We start from the raw sequence: 18,871 nt of genomic DNA, 5'->3' as shown, positions 1-18,871 counted from the left end.
AGTGACAGGGACACAGGCACCGAGTGACAGGGACAAAGGCACCAAGTGACAGGGACACAGGCACCGAGTGACAGGGACACAGGCACCGAGTGACAGGGACACCCGCACCGAGTGACAGAGACACAGGCACTGAGTGACAGAGACGCAGGCACCGAGTGACAGGGACATCTGCACCATGTGACAGGGACACAGGCACCGAGTGACCGGGACACAGGCACCGAGTGACAGGGACAAAGGCACCAAGTGACAGGGACACAGGCACCGAGTGACAGGGACACAGGCACCGAGTGACAGGGACACCCGCACCGAGTGACAGAGACACAGGCACTGAGTGACAGAGACGCAGGCACCGAGTGACAGGGACATCTGCACCATGTGACAGGGACACAGGCACCGAGTGACAGGGACACAGGCACCGAGTGACCGGGACACCCGCACCGAGTGACAGGGACACAGGCACCGAGTGACAGTAACACAGGCACCGAGTGACAGGGATACAGACACCGAGTGACAGGGACATCCGCACCGAGTGACAGGGACAGAGGCACCGAGTGACAGGGTCACCCGCACTGAGTGACAGGGTCACAGGCACCGAGTGACAGGGACACCCACACCGAGTGACCGGGACACAGGCACCGAGTGACCGGGACACAGGCACCGAGTGACAGGGACACAGGCACTGAGTGACAGGGACACAGGCACCGAGTGACAGGGACACCTGCACCGAGTGACCGGGACACAGGCACCGAGTGACCGGGACACAGGCACCGAGTGACAGGGACACCCGCACCGAGTGACAGGGACAGAGGCACCGAGTGACAGGGTCACCCGCACTGAGTGACAGGGTCACAGGCACCGAGTGACAGGGACACCCACACCGAGTGACCGGGACACAGGCACCGAGTGACCGGGACACAGGCACCGAGTGACAGGGACACAGGCACTGAGTGACAGGGACACAGGCACCGAGTGACAGGGACACCTGCACCGAGTGACCGGGACACAGGCACCGAGTGACCGGGACACAGGCACCGAGTGACAGGGACACCCGCACCGAGTAAGAGGGACACAGGCACCGAGTGACAGGGACACCCGCACCGAGTGACAGGGACACAGGAACCGAGTGAGTGGGACACAGGCACCGAGTGACAGGGTCACCCGCACCGAGTGACAGGGACAGAGGCACCGAGTGACAGGGTCACCCGCACTGAGTGACAGGGTCACAGGCACCGAGTGACAGGGACACCCACACCGAGTGACCGGGACACAGGCACCGAGTGACCGGGACACAGGCACCGAGTGACAGGGACACAGGCACTGAGTGACAGGGACACAGGCACCGAGTGACAGGGACACCTGCACCGAGTGACCGGGACACAGGCACCGAGTGACCGGGACACAGGCACCGAGTGACAGGGACACCCGCACCGAGTAAGAGGGACACAGGCACCGAGTGACAGGGACACCCGCACCGAGTGACAGGGACACAGGAACCGAGTGAGTGGGACACAGGCACCGAGTGACAGGGTCACCCGCACCGAGTGACAGGGACACAGCACCGAGTGACAGGTACACAGGCACCGAGTGACAGGGTCACCCGCACTAAGTGACAGGGTCACCCGCACCGAGTGACAGGGACACCTGCACCGAGTGACAGGGACACCCACACCGAGTGACAGGGACACAGGCACCGAGTGACAGGGACACAGGCACCGAGTGACAGGGACACCCGCACCGAGTGACAGGGACACAGGCACCGAGTGACAGGGACACAGGCACCGAGTGACAGGGACACAGGCACCGAGTGACAGGGACAATGGCACCGAGTGACAGGGACACAGGCACCGAGTGACCGGGACACCCGCACCGAGTGACAGGGACACAGGTAACTAGTGACGGGGACACCCGCACCGAGTGACAGGGACACCTCCACCAAGTGACAGGGACACCTGCACCGAGTGCCAGGAACACAGGTAACTAGTGACGGGGACACCCGCACCGAGTGACAGGGACACCTCCACCGAGTGACAGGGACACAGGCACCGAGTGACAGGGACACCCACACCGAGTGACAGGGACCCCTACACTAAGTGACAGGGACACCCGCACCGAGTGACAGGGACACCAGCACCGAGTGACAGGGACACAGGCACCGAGTGACAGGGTCACCCGCACTGAGTGACAGAGACACAGGCACCGTGTGACAGAGACACATACACAGAGTGACAGGGTCACAGGCTCCGAGTGACAGGGACATCCGCACTGAGTGACAGGTATCCCCGCACCGAGTGACAGGGACACAGGCACCGAGTGACCGGGACACAGGCACCGAGTGACAGGGACACAGGCACCGAGTGACAGGGACACCCGCACCGAGTGACCGGGACACAGGCACCGAGTGACAGGGACAAAGGCACTGAGTGACAGGGATACAGGCACTGAGTGACAGGGACACCTGCACCGAGTGACCGGGACACAGGCACCGAGTGACCGGGACACAGGCACCGAGTGACAGGGACAAAGGCACCAAGTGACAGGGACACAGGCACCGAGTGACAGGGACACAGGCACCGAGTGACAGGGACACCCGCACCGAGTGACAGAGACACAGGCACTGAGTGACAGAGACGCAGGCACCGAGTGACAGGGACATCTGCACCATGTGACAGGGACACAGGCACCGAGTGACAGTAACACAGGCACCGAGTGACAGGGATACAGACACCGAGTGACAGGGACACCCGCACCGAGTGACAGGGACAGAGGCACCGAGTGACAGGGTCACCCGCACTGAGTGACAGGGTCACAGGCACCGAGTGACAGGGACACCCGCACCGAGTGACCGGGACACAGGCACCGAGTGACAGGGACACAGGCACTGAGTGACCGGGACACAGGCACCGAGTGACAGGGATACAGGCACCGAGTGACAGGGACACAGACACCGAGTGACAGGGACACAGGCACCGAGTGACAGGGACACCCGCACCGAGTGACTGGGACACAGGCACCGAGTGACAGGGACACCCGCACCGAGTGACCGGGACACAGGCACCGAGTGACAGGGACACAGGCACCGAGTGACAGGGACACCCGCACCGAGTGACAGGGACACAGGCACCGAGTGACAGGGACACAGGCACCGAGTGACAGGGACACAGGCACCGAGTGACAGGGACACCCGCACCGAGTGACAGAGACACAGGCACCGAGTGACAGGGACACAGGCACCGAGTGACAGGGACACAGGCACCGAGTGACAGGGACACCCACACCGAGTGACAGAGACACAGGCACCGAGTGACAGGGACACAGGCACCGAGTGACAGAGACACAGGCACTGAGTGATAGGGACACCCACACCGAGTGACAGGGACACCCGCACCGAGTGACAGGGTCACCTGCACCGAGAGACAGGGACACAGGCACCGAGTGACAGGGACACAGGCACCGAGTGACAGGGACACAGGCACCGAGTGACAGGGACACCCACACCGAGTGACAGGGACACCTGCACCGAGTGACAGAGACACAGGCACCGAGTGACAGGGACACAGGCACCGAGTGACAGGGTCACCTGCACTGAGTGACAGGAACACAGGCACCGAGTGACAGGTATCCCCGCACCGAGTGACCGGGACACAGGCACCGAGTGACCGGGACACCCGCACCGAGTGACAGGGACACAGGCACCGAGTGACAGGGACACCCGCACCGAGTGACCGGGACACAGGCACCGAGTGACAGGGACACAGGCACTGAGTGACATGGACACAGGCACCGAGTGACAGGTATCCCCGCACCGAGTGACCGGGACACAGGCACCGAGTGACCGGGACACCCGCACCGAGTGACCGGGACACAGGCACCGAGTGACCGGGACACAGGCACCGAGTGACCGGGACACAGGCACCGAGTGACAGGGACACAGGCACTGAGTGACAGGGACACAGGCACCGAGTGACAGGGACACCTGCACCGAGTGACAGGGACACCCGCACCGAGTGACAGGGACACAGGCACCGAGTGACCGGGACACAGGCACCGAGTGACAGGGACACAGGCACTGAGTGACAGGGACACAGGCACCGAGTGACAGGGACACCTGCACCGAGTGACCGGGACACAGGCACCGAGTGACAGGGACACAGGCACCGAGTGACAGGGACACAGGCACCGATGACAGGGACACAGGCACCGATGACAGGGACAAAGGCACCAAGTGACATGGACACCCACACCGAGTGACTGGGACACCCGCACCGAGTGACAGGGATACAGGAACCGAGTGACAGGGACACAGACACCGAGTGACAGGGACACAGGCACCGAGTGACAGGGACACCCACACCGAGTGACTGGGACACCCGCACCGAGTGACTGGACACAGGCACCGAGTGACAGGGACACAGGCACCGAGTGACAGGGACACCTGCACCGAGTGACAGAGACACAGGCACCAAGTGACAGGGACACAGGCACTGAGTGACAGAGACACAGGCACCGAGTGACAGGGACACCCGCACCGAGTGACAGAGACACAGGCACCGAGTGACAGGGACACCCGCACCGAGTGACCGGGACACAGGCACCGAGTGACAGGGACACAGGCACTGAGTGACAGAGACACAGGCACCGAGTGACAGGGACACCTGCACCGAGTGACAGGGACACAGGCACCGAGTGACAGGGACACAGGCACCGAGTGACAGGGACACCCGCACCGAGTGACAGGGACACAGGAACCGAGTGAGTGGGACACAGGCACCGAGTGACAGGGTCACCCGCACCGAGTGACAGGGACACAGCACCGAGTGACAGGTACACAGGCACCGAGTGACAGGGTCACCCGCACTAAGTGACAGGGTCACCCGCACCGAGTGACAGGGACACCTGCACCGAGTGACAGGGACACCCGCACCGAGTGACAGGGACACAGGCACCGAGTGACAGGGACACAGGCACCGAGTGACAGGGACACCCGCACCGAGTGACAGGGACACAGGCACCGAGTGACAGGGACACAGGCACCGAGTGACAGGGACACAGGCACCGAGTGACAGGGACAATGGCACCGAGTGACAGGGACACAGGCACCGAGTGACCGGGACACCCGCACCGAGTGACAGGGACACAGGTAACTAGTGACGGGGACACCCGCACCGAGTGACAGGGACACCTCCACCAAGTGACAGGGACACCTGCACCGAGTGCCAGGAACACAGGTAACTAGTGACGGGGACACCCGCACCGAGTGACAGGGACACCTCCACCGAGTGACAGGGACACAGGCACCGAGTGACAGGGACACCCACACCGAGTGACAGGGACCCCTACACTAAGTGACAGGGACACCCGCACCGAGTGACAGGGACACCAGCACCGAGTGACAGGGACACAGGCACCGAGTGACAGGGACAGAGGCACCGAGTGATAGGGACACCCGCACTGAGTGACAGGGACACCCGCACCGAGTGACAGGGACACCAGCACCGAGTGACAGGGACACAGGCACCGAGTGACAGGGTCACCCACACTGAGTGACAGAGACACAGGCACCGTGTGACAGAGACACATACACAGAGTGACAGGGTCACAGGCTCCGAGTGACAGGGACATCCGCACTGAGTGACAGGTATCCCCGCACCGAGTGACAGGGACACAGGCACCGAGTGACCGGGACACAGGCACCGAGTGACAGGGACACCCGCACCGAGTGACCGGGACACAGGCACCGAGTGACAGGGACACCCGCACCGAGTGACAGGGACACAGGCACCGAGTGACCGGGACACAGGCACCGAGTGACAGGGACACCTGCACCGAGTGACCGGGACACAGGCACCGAGTGACCGGGACACAGGCACCGAGTGACAGGGACAAAGGCACCAAGTGACAGGGACACAGGCACCGAGTGACAGGGACACAGGCACCGAGTGACAGGGACACCCGCACCGAGTGACAGAGGCACAGGCACTGAGTGACAGAGACGCAGGCACCGAGTGACAGGGACATCTGCACCATGTGACAGGGACACAGGCACCGAGTGACAGGGACACAGGCACCGAGTGACCGGGACACCCGCACCGAGTGACAGGGACACAGGCACCGAGTGACAGTAACACAGGCACCGAGTGACAGGGATACAGACACCGAGTGACAGGGACACCCGCACCGAGTGACAGGGACAGAGGCACCGAGTGACAGGGTCACCCGCACTGAGTGACAGGGTCACAGGCACCGAGTGACAGGGACACCCACACCGAGTGACCGGGACACAGGCACCGAGTGACCGGGACACAGGCACCGAGTGACAGGGACACAGGCACTGAGTGACAGGGACACAGGCACCGAGTGACAGGGACACCTGCACCGAGTGACCGGGACACAGGCACCGAGTGACCGGGACACAGGCACCGAGTGACAGGGACACCCGCACCGAGTGACAGGGACAGAGGCACCGAGTGACAGGGTCACCCGCACTGAGTGACAGGGTCACAGGCACCGAGTGACAGGGACACCCACACCGAGTGACCGGGACACAGGCACCGAGTGACCGGGACACAGGCACCGAGTGACAGGGACACAGGCACTGAGTGACAGGGACACAGGCACCGAGTGACAGGGACACCTGCACCGAGTGACCGGGACACAGGCACCGAGTGACCGGGACACAGGCACCGAGTGACAGGGACACCCGCACCGAGTAAGAGGGACACAGGCACCGAGTGACAGGGACACAGGCACCGAGTGACAGGGACACAGGAACCGAGTGAGTGGGACACAGGCACCGAGTGACAGGGTCACCCGCACCGAGTGACAGGGACACAGCACCGAGTGACAGGTACACAGGCACCGAGTGACAGGGTCACCCGCACTAAGTGACAGGGTCACCCGCACCGAGTGACAGGGACACCTGCACCGAGTGACAGGGACACCCACACCGAGTGACAGGGACACAGGCACCGAGTGACAGGGACACAGGCACCGAGTGACAGGGACACCCGCACCGAGTGACAGGGACACAGGCACCGAGTGACAGGGACACAGGCACCGAGTGACAGGGACACAGGCACCGAGTGACAGGGACAATGGCACCGAGTGACAGGGACACAGGCACCGAGTGACCGGGACACCCGCACCAAGTGACAGGGACACAGGTAACTAGTGACGGGGACACCCACACCGAGTGACAGGGACACCTCCACCAAGTGACAGGGACACCTGCACCGAGTGCCAGGAACACAGGTAACTAGTGACGGGGACACCCGCACCGAGTGACAGGGACACCTCCACCGAGTGACAGGGACACAGGCACCGAGTGACAGGGACACCCACACCGAGTGACAGGGACCCCTACACTAAGTGACAGGGACACCCGCACCGAGTGACAGGGACACCAGCACCGAGTGACAGGGACACAGGCACCGAGTGACAGGGACAGAGGCACCGAGTGATAGGGACACCCGCACCGAGTGACAGGGACACCCGCACCGAGTGACAGGGACACCAGCACCGAGTGACAGGGACACAGGCACCGAGTGACAGGGTCACCCGCACTGAGTGACAGAGACACAGGCACCGTGTGACAGAGACACATACACAGAGTGACAGGGTCACAGGCTCCGAGTGACAGGGACATCCGCACTGAGTGACAGGTATCCCCGCACCGAGTGACAGGGACACAGGCACCGAGTGACCGGGACACAGGCACCGAGTGACAGGGACACAGGCACCGAGTGACAGGGACACCCGCACCGAGTGACCGGGACACAGGCACCGAGTGACAGGGACAAAGGCACTGAGTGACAGGGATACAGGCACTGAGTGACAGGGACACCTGCACCGAGTGACCGGGACACAGGCACCGAGTGACCGGGACACAGGCACCGAGTGACAGGGACAAAGGCACCAAGTGACAGGGACACAGGCACCGAGTGACAGGGACACAGGCACCGAGTGACAGGGACACCCGCACCGAGTGACAGAGACACAGGCACTGAGTGACAGAGACGCAGGCACCGAGTGACAGGGACATCTGCACCATGTGACAGGGACACAGGCACCGAGTGACAGGGACACAGGCACCGAGTGACAGGGACACAGGCACCGAGTGACCGGGACACCCGCACCGAGTGACAGGGACACAGGCACCGAGTGACAGTAACACAGGCACCGAGTGACAGGGATACAGACACCGAGTGACAGGGACACCCGCACCGAGTGACAGGGACAGAGGCACCGAGTGACAGGGTCACCCGCACTGAGTGACAGGGTCACAGGCACCGAGTGACAGGGACACCCACACCGAGTGACCGGGACACAGGCACCGAGTGACCGGGACACAGGCACCGAGTGACAGGGACACAGGCACTGAGTGACAGGGACACAGGCACCGAGTGACAGGGACACCTGCACCGAGTGACCGGGACACAGGCACCGAGTGACCGGGACACAGGCACCGAGTGACAGGGACACCCGCACCGAGTAAGAGGGACAGAGGCACCGAGTGACAGGGACACCCGCACCGAGTAAGAGGGACACAGGCACCGAGTGACAGGGACACCCGCACCGAGTGACTGGGACACAGGCACCGAGTGACAGGGACACCCGCACCGAGTGACTGGGACACAGGCACCGAGTGACAGGGACACAGGCACCGAGTGACAGGGTCACCCGCACTGAGTGACAGGGTCACAGGCACCGAGTGACAGGGACAACCACACCGAGTGACCGGGACACAGGCACCGAGTGACCGGGACACAGGCACCGAGTGACAGGGACACAGGCACTGAGTGACAGGGACACAGGCACCGAGTGACAGGGACACCTGCACCGAGTGACCGGGACACAGGCACCGAGTGACCGGGACACAGGCACCGAGTGACAGGGACACCCGCACCGAGTAAGAGGGACACAGGCACCGAGTGACAGGGACACCCGCACCGAGTGACAGGGACACAGGAACCGAGTGAGTGGGACACAGGCACCGAGTGACAGGGTCACCCGCACCGAGTGACAGGGACACAGCACCGAGTGACAGGTACACAGGCACCGAGTGACAGGGTCACCCGCACTAAGTGACAGGGTCACCCGCACCGAGTGACAGGGACACCTGCACCGAGTGACAGGGACACCCGCACCGAGTGACAGGGACACAGGCACCGAGTGACAGGAACACAGGCACCGAGTGACAGGGACACCCGCACCGAGTGACAGGGACACAGGCACCGAGTGACAGGGACACAGGCACCGAGTGACAGGGACAATGGCACCGAGTGACAGGGACACAGGCACCGAGTGACCGGGACACCCGCACCGAGTGACAGGGACACAGGTAACTAGTGACGGGGACACCCGCACCGAGTGACAGGGACACCTCCACCAAGTGACAGGGACACCTGCACCGAGTGCCAGGAACACAGGTAACTAGTGACGGGGACACCCGCACCGAGTGACAGGGACACCTCCACCGAGTGACAGGGACACAGGCACCGAGTGACAGGGACACCCGCACCGAGTGACAGGGACACAGGCACCGAGTGACAGGGACACAGGCACCGAGTGACAGGGACACCAGCACCGAGTGACAGGGACACAGGCACCGAGTGACAGGGACACAGGCACCGAGTGATAGGGACACCCGCACTGAGTGACAGGGACACCCGCACCGAGTGACAGGGACACCAGCACCGAGTGACAGGGACACAGGCACCGAGTGACAGGGTCACCCGCACTGAGTGACAGAGACACAGGCACCGTGTGACAGAGACACATACACAGAGTGACAGGGTCACAGGCTCCGAGTGACAGGGACATCCGCACTGAGTGACAGGTATCCCCGCACCGAGTGACAGGGACACAGGCACCGAGTGACCGGGACACAGGCACCGAGTGACAGGGACACAGGCACCGAGTGACAGGGACACCCGCACCGAGTGACCGGGACACAGGCACCGAGTGACAGGGACAAAGGCACTGAGTGACAGGGATACAGGCACTGAGTGACAGGGACACCTGCACCGAGTGACCGGGACACAGGCACCGAGTGACCGGGACACAGGCACCGAGTGACAGGGACAAAGGCACCAAGTGACAGGGACACAGGCACCGAGTGACAGGGACACAGGCACCGAGTGACAGGGACACCCGCACCGAGTGACAGAGACACAGGCACTGAGTGACAGAGACGCAGGCACCGAGTGACAGGGACATCTGCACCATGTGACAGGGACACAGGCACCGAGTGACAGGGACACAGGCACCGAGTGACAGGGACACAGGCACCGAGTGACCGGGACACCCGCACCGAGTGACAGGGACACAGGCACCGAGTGACAGTAACACAGGCACCGAGTGACAGGGATACAGACACCGAGTGACAGGGACACCCGCACCGAGTGACAGGGACAGAGGCACCGAGTGACAGGGTCACCCGCACTGAGTGACAGGGTCACAGGCACCGAGTGACAGGGACACCCACACCGAGTGACCGGGACACAGGCACCGAGTGACCGGGACACAGGCACCGAGTGACAGGGACACAGGCACTGAGTGACAGGGACACAGGCACCGAGTGACAGGGACACCTGCACCGAGTGACCGGGACACAGGCACCGAGTGACCGGGACACAGGCACCGAGTGACAGGGACACCCGCACCGAGTAAGAGGGACAGAGGCACCGAGTGACAGGGACACCCGCACCGAGTAAGAGGGACACAGGCACCGAGTGACAGGGACACCCGCACCGAGTGACTGGGACACAGGCACCGAGTGACAGGGACACCCGCACCGAGTGACTGGGACACAGGCACCGAGTGACAGGGTCACCCGCACCGAGTGACAGGGACACAGCACCGAGTGACAGGTACACAGGCACCGAGTGACAGGGTCACCCGCACTAAGTGACAGGGTCACCCGCACCGAGTGACAGGGACACCTGCACCGAGTGACAGGGACACCCGCACCGAGTGACAGGGACACAGGCACCGAGTGACAGGAACACAGGCACCGAGTGACAGGGACACCCGCACCGAGTGACAGGGACACAGGCACCGAGTGACAGGGACACAGGCACCGAGTGACAGGGACAATGGCACCGAGTGACAGGGACACAGGCACCGAGTGACCGGGACACCCGCACCGAGTGACAGGGACACAGGTAACTAGTGACGGGGACACCCGCACCGAGTGACAGGGACACCTCCACCAAGTGACAGGGACACCTGCACCGAGTGCCAGGAACACAGGTAACTAGTGACGGGGACACCCGCACCGAGTGACAGGGACACCTCCACCGAGTGACAGGGACACAGGCACCGAGTGACAGGGACACCCACACCGAGTGACAGGGACCCCTACACTAAGTGACAGGGACACCCGCACCGAGTGACAGGGACACCAGCACCGAGTGACAGGGACACAGGCACCGAGTGACAGGGACACAGGCACCGAGTGATAGGGACACCCGCACTGAGTGACAGGGACACCCGCACCGAGTGACAGGGACACCAGCACCGAGTGACAGGGACACAGGCACCGAGTGACAGGGTCACCCGCACTGAGTGACAGAGACACAGGCACCGTGTGACAGAGACACATACACAGAGTGACAGGGTCACAGGCTCCGAGTGACAGGGACATCCGCACTGAGTGACAGGTATCCCCGCACCGAGTGACAGGGACACAGGCACCGAGTGACCGGGACACAGGCACCGAGTGACAGGGACACAGGCACCGAGTGACAGGGACACCCGCACCGAGTGACCGGGACACAGGCACCGAGTGACAGGGACAAAGGCACTGAGTGACAGGGATACAGGCACTGAGTGACAGGGACACCTGCACCGAGTGACCGGGACACAGGCACCGAGTGACAGGGACAAAGGCACCAAGTGACAGGGACACAGGCACCGAGTGACAGGGACACAGGCACCGAGTGACAGGGACACCCGCACCGAGTGACAGAGACACAGGCACTGAGTGACAGAGACGCAGGCACCGAGTGACAGGGACATCTGCACCATGTGACAGGGACACAGGCACCGAGTGACAGGGACACAGGCACCGAGTGACAGGGACACAGGCACCGAGTGACCGGGACACCCGCACCGAGTGACAGGGACACAGGCACCGAGTGACAGTAACACAGGCACCGAGTGACAGGGACAGAGGCACCGAGTGACAGGGTCACCCGCACTGAGTGACAGGGTCACAGGCACCGAGTGACAGGGACACCCACACCGAGTGACCGGGACACAGGCACCGAGTGACCGGGACACAGGCACCGAGTGACAGGGACACAGGCACTGAGTGACAGGGACACAGGCACCGAGTGACAGGGACACCTGCACCGAGTGACCGGGACACAGGCACCGAGTGACCGGGACACAGGCACCGAGTGACAGGGACACCCGCACCGAGTAAGAGGGACAGAGGCACCGAGTGACAGGGACACCCGCACCGAGTAAGAGGGACACAGGCACCGAGTGACAGGGACACCCGCACCGAGTGACTGGGACACAGGCACCGAGTGACAGGGACACCCGCACCGAGTGACTGGGACACAGGCACCGAGTGACAGGGACACAGGCACCGAGTGACAGGGTCACCCGCACTGAGTGACAGGGTCACAGGCACCGAGTGACAGGGACAACCACACCGAGTGACCGGGACACAGGCACCGAGTGACCGGGACACAGGCACCGAGTGACAGGGACACAGGCACTGAGTGACAGGGACACAGGCACCGAGTGACAGGGACACCTGCACCGAGTGACCGGGACACAGGCACCGAGTGACCGGGACACAGGCACCGAGTGACAGGGACACCCGCACCGAGTAAGAGGGACAGAGGCACCGAGTGACAGGGACACCCGCACCGAGTAAGAGGGACACAGGCACCGAGTGACAGGGACACCCGCACCGAGTGACTGGGACACAGGCACCGAGTGACAGGGACACCCGCACCGAGTGACTGGGACACAGGCACCGAGTGACAGGGACACAGGCACCGAGTGAAAGGGACACCCCCACCGAGTGACAGGGACACAGGCACCGAGTGACAGGGTCACCCGCACCGAGTGACAGGGACACAGCACCGAGTGACAGGTACACAGGCACCGAGTGACAGGGTCACCCGCACTAAGTGACAGGGTCACCCGCACCGAGTGACAGGGACACCTGCACCGAGTGACAGGGACACCCGCACCGAGTGACAGGGACACAGGCACCGAGTGACAGGAACACAGGCACCGAGTGACAGGGACACCCGCACCGAGTGACAGGGACACAGGCACCGAGTGACAGGGACACAGGCACCGAGTGACAGGGACAATGGCACCGAGTGACAGGGACACAGGCACCGAGTGACCGGGACACCCGCACCGAGTGACAGGGACACAGGTAACTAGTGACGGGGACACCCGCACCGAGTGACAGGGACACCTCCACCAAGTGACAGGGACACCTGCACCGAGTGCCAGGAACACAGGTAACTAGTGACGGGGACACCCGCACCGAGTGACAGGGACACCTCCACCGAGTGACAGGGACACAGGCACCGAGTGACAGGGACACCCACACCGAGTGACAGGGACCCCTACACTAAGTGACAGGGACACCCGCACCGAGTGACAGGGACACCAGCACCGAGTGACAGGGACACAGGCACCGAGTGACAGGGACACAGGCACCGAGTGATAGGGACACCTGCACTGAGTGACAGGGACACCCGCACCGAGTGACAGGGACACCAGCACCGAGTGACAGGGACACAGGCACCGAGTGACAGGGTCACCCGCACTGAGTGACAGAGACACAGGCACCGTGTGACAGAGACACATACACAGAGTGACAGGGTCACAGGCACCGAGTGACAGGGACACAGGCACCGAGTGACCGGGACACAGGCACCGAGTGACAGGGACACAGGCACCGAGTGACAGGGACACCCGCACTGAGTGACCGGGACACAGGCACCGAGTGACAGGGACAAAGGCACTGAGTGACAGGGATACAGGCACTGAGTGACAGGGACACCTGCACCGAGTGACCGGGACACAGGCACCGAGTGACCGGGACACAGGCACCGAGTGACAGGGACAAAGGCACCAAGTGACAGGGACACAGGCACCGAGTGACAGGGACACAGGCACCGAGTGACAGGGACACCCGCACCGAGTGACAGAGACACAGGCACTGAGTGACAGAGACGCAGGCACCGAGTGACAGGGACATCTGCACCATGTGACAGGGACACAGGCACCGAGTGACAGGGACACAGGCACCGAGTGACAGGGACACAGGCACCGAGTGACCGGGACACCCGCACCGAGTGACAGGGACACAGGCACCGAGTGACAGTAACACAGGCACCGAGTGACAGGGATACAGACACCGAGTGACAGGGACACCCGCACCGAGTGACAGGGACAGAGGCACCGAGTGACAGGGTCACCCGCACTGAGTGACAGGGTCACAGGCACCGAGTGACAGGGACACCCACACCGAGTGACCGGGACACAGGCACCGAGTGACCGGGACACAGGCACCGAGTGACAGGGACACAGGCACTGAGTGACAGGGACACAGGCACCGAGTGACAGGGACACCTGCACTGAGTGACCGGGACACAGGCACCGAGTGACCGGGACACAGGCACCGAGTGACAGGGACACCCGCACCGAGTAAGAGGGACAGAGGCACCGAGTGACAGGGACACCCGCACCGAGTAAGAGGGACACAGGCACCGAGTGACAGGGACACCCGCACCGAGTGACTGGGACACAGGCACCGAGTGACAGGGACACCCGCACCGAGTGACTGGGACACAGGCACCGAGTGACAGGGACACAGGCACCGAGTGACAGGGTCACCCGCACTGAGTGACAGGGTCACAGGCACCGAGTGACAGGGACAACCACACCGAGTGACCGGGACACAGGCACCGAGTGACCGGGACACAGGCACCGAGTGACAGGGACACAGGCACTGAGTGACAGGGACACAGGCACCGAGTGACAGGGACACCTGCACCGAGTGACCGGGACACAGGCACCGAGTGACCGGGACACAGGCACCGAGTGACAGGGACACCCGCACCGAGTAAGAGGGACAGAGGCACCGAGTGACAGGGACACCCGCACCGAGTAAGAGGGACACAGGCACCGAGTGACAGGGACACCCGCACCGAGTGACTGGGACACAGGCACCGAGTGACAGGGACACCCGCACCGAGTGACTGGGACACAGGCACCGAGTGACAGGGACACAGGCACCGAGTGAAAGGGACACCCCCACCGAGTGACAGGGACACAGGCACCGAGTGACAGGGTCACCCGCACTGAGTGACAGAGACACAGGCACTGAGTGACAGGGTCACAGGCACCGAGTGACAGGGACACCCGCACCGAGTGACCGGGACACAGGCACCGAGTGACAGGGACACAGGCACTGAGTGACAGGGACACAGGCACCGAGTGACAGGGACACCTGCACCGAGTGACCGGGACACAGGCACCGAGTGACCGGGACACAGGCACCGAGTGACAGGGACAAAGGCACCAAGTGCCATGGACACCCGCACCGAAAGACAGGGACACCTGCACCGAGTGACAGGGATACTGGCACCGAGTGACAGGGACACAGACACCGAGTGACAGGGACACAGGCACCGAGTGACAGGGACACCCGCACCGAGTAAGAGGGACACAGGCACCGAGTGACAGGGACACAGGCACCGAGTGACAGGGACACCCACACAGAGTGACTGGGACACAGGCACCGAGTGACAGGGACACAGGCACCGAGTGACAGGGACACAGGCACCGAGTGACAGAGACACAGGCACCGAGTGACAGGGACACCCGCACCGAGTGACAGGGACACCCGCACCGAGTGACAGAGACACAGGCACCGAGTGGCAGGGACACAGGCACCGAGTGACAGAGACACAGGCACCGAGTGACAGAGACACAGGCACCGAGTGACAGGGACACAGACACCGAGTGACAGGGTCACCTGCACCGAGTGACAGGGACACAGGCACCGAGTGAAAGGGTCACAGGCACCGAGTGACAGGGTCACCTGCACTGAGTGACAGAGACACAGGCATCGAGTGACAGAGACACCTGCACTGAGTGACAGGAACACAGGCACCGAGTGACAGGTATCCCCGCGCCGAGTGACCGGGACACAGGCACCGAGTGACAGGGACACAGGCACCGAGTGACAGGGACACCCGCACCGAGTGACCGGGACACAGGCACCGAGTGACAGGGACACAGGCACTAAGTGACAGGGACACAGGCACCGAGTGACAGGGACACCTGCACCGAGTGACCGGGACACAGGCACCGAGTGACAGGGACACAGGCACTGAGTGACATGGACACCCGCACCGAAAGACTGGGACACCTGCACCGAGTGACAGGGATACAGGCACCGAGTGACAGGGACACAGACACCGAGTGACAGGGACACAGGCACCGAGTGACAGAGACACCCGCACCGAGTGACTGGGACACCCGCACCGAGTGACAGAGACACAGGCACCGAGTGACAGGGACACAGGCACCGAGTGACAGAGACACAGGCACCGAGTGACAGAGACACAGGCACCGAGTGACAGGGACACAGACACCGAGTGACAGGGTCACCTGCACCGAGTGACAGGGACACAGGCACCGAGTGAAAGGGTCACAGGCACCGAGTGACAGGGTCACCTGCACTGAGTGACAGAGACACAGGCATCGAGTGACAGAGACACCTGCACTGAGTGACAGGAACACAGGCACCGAGTGACAGGTATCCCCGCGCCGAGTGACCGGGACACAGGCACCGAGTGACAGGGACACAGGCACCGAGTGACAGGGACACCCGCACCGAGTGACCGGGACACAGGCACCGAGTGACAGGGACACAGGCACTAAGTGACAGGGACACAGGCACCGAGTGACAGGGACACCTGCACCGAGTGACCGGGACACAGGCACCGAGTGACAGGGACACAGGCACTGAGTGACATGGACACCCGCACCGAAAGACTGGGACACCTGCACCGAGTGACAGGGATACAGGCACCGAGTGACAGGGACACAGACACCGAGTGACAGGGACACAGGCACCGAGTGACAGAGACACCCGCACCGAGTGACAGGGACACCCGCACCGAGTAACAGGGACACAGGCACCGAGTGACAGGGACACCCACACCGAGTGACTGGGACACCCGCACCGAGTGACTGGACACAGGCACCGAGTGACAGGGACACAGGCACCGAGTGACAGGGACACCCGCACCGAGTGACAGAGACACAGGCACCGAGTGACAGGGACACAGGCACTGAGTGACAGAGACACAGGCACCGAGTGACAGGGACACCCGCACCGAGTGACAGAGACACAGGCACCAAGTGACAGGGACACAGGCACCAAGTGACAGGGACACAGGCACCGAGTGACAGGGACACCTGCACCGAGTGACAGGGACACAGGCACCGAGTGACAGGGACACAGGCACCGAGTGACAGAGACACAGGCACTGAGTGACAGGGACACCCACACCGAGTGACAGGGACACCTGCACCGAGTGACAGGGATACAGGCACCGAGTGACAGGGACACAGACACCGAGTGACAGGGACACAGGCACCGAGTGACAGGGACACCCACACCGAGTAACAGAGACACAGGCACCGAGTGACAGGGACACAGGCACCGAGTGACAGAGACACAGGCACCGAGTGACAGGGACACCCACACCGAGTGACAGGGACACCCACACCGAGTGACAGAGACACAGGCACCGAGTGACAGGGACACAGGCACCGAGTGACAGAGACACAGGCACTGAGTGACAGGGACACCCACACCGAGTGACAGGGACACCCGCACCGAGTGACGGTCACCTGCACCGAGAGACCGGGACACAGGCACCGAGTGACAGGGAAACAGGCACCGAGTGACAGGGACACCCGCACCGAGTGACAGGGACACCCGCACCGAGTGACAGGGACACAGGCACCAAGTGACAGGGACACCCACACCGAGTGACTGGGACACCCGCACCGAGTAACTGGACACAGGCACCGAGTGACAGGGACACAGGCACCGAGTGACAGGGACACAGGCACCGAGTGACAGAGACACAGGCACCGAGTGACAGGGACACCCGCACCGAGTAACAGGGACACAGGCACCGAGTGACAGGGACACCCACACCGAGTGACTGGGACACCCACACCGAGTGACCGGGACACAGGCACCGAGTGACAGGGACACAGGCACCGAGTGACAGAGACATCCGCACCGAGTGACAGGGACACCCGCACCGAGTAACAGGGACACAGGCACCGAGTGACAGGGACACCCACACCGAGTGACTGGGACACCCGCACCGAGTGACTGGACACAGGCACCGAGTGACAGGGACACAGGCACCGAGTGACAGGGACACCCGCACCGAGTGACAGAGACACAGGCACCGAGTGACAGGGACACAGGCACTGAGTGACAGAGACACAGGCACCGAGTGACAGGGACACCCGCACCGAGTGACAGAGACACAGGCACCGAGTGACAGGGACACCCGCACCGAGTGACCGGGACACAGGCACCAAGTGACAGGGACACAGGCACCAAGTGACAGGGACACAGGCACCGAGTGACAGGGACACCTGCACCGAGTGACAGGGACACAGGCACCGAGTGACAGGGACACAGGCACCGAGTGACAGAGACACAGGCACTGAGTGACAGGGACACCCACACCGAGTGACAGGGACACCTGCACCGAGTGACAGGGATACAGGCACCGAGTGACAGGGACACAGACACCGAGTGACAGGGACACAGGCACCGAGTGACAGG

General features: G+C 63.2%; 1 protein-coding gene across 1 annotated transcript in view; it reads left to right on the top strand.

Annotated features, from left to right (window-relative positions):
- The window catches only part of emilin1b (elastin microfibril interfacer 1b), an 84,080-nt gene that overhangs the window by 51,423 nt on the left and 13,786 nt on the right, over window positions 1–18,871 (top strand). The gene's annotated exons all lie outside the window — the stretch shown is intronic.

Source organism: Chiloscyllium plagiosum, unplaced genomic scaffold (assembly GCF_037043375.1).
Source record: "Chiloscyllium plagiosum isolate Xiang-an unplaced genomic scaffold, Cpla_swu_hap1 HiC_scaffold_10, whole genome shotgun sequence".
NCBI lineage: Eukaryota > Metazoa > Chordata > Chondrichthyes > Orectolobiformes > Hemiscylliidae > Chiloscyllium > Chiloscyllium plagiosum.
The sequence above is the reverse complement of the archived record's forward strand: the minus strand, read 5'-3'. Positions and strand labels throughout refer to the sequence as shown.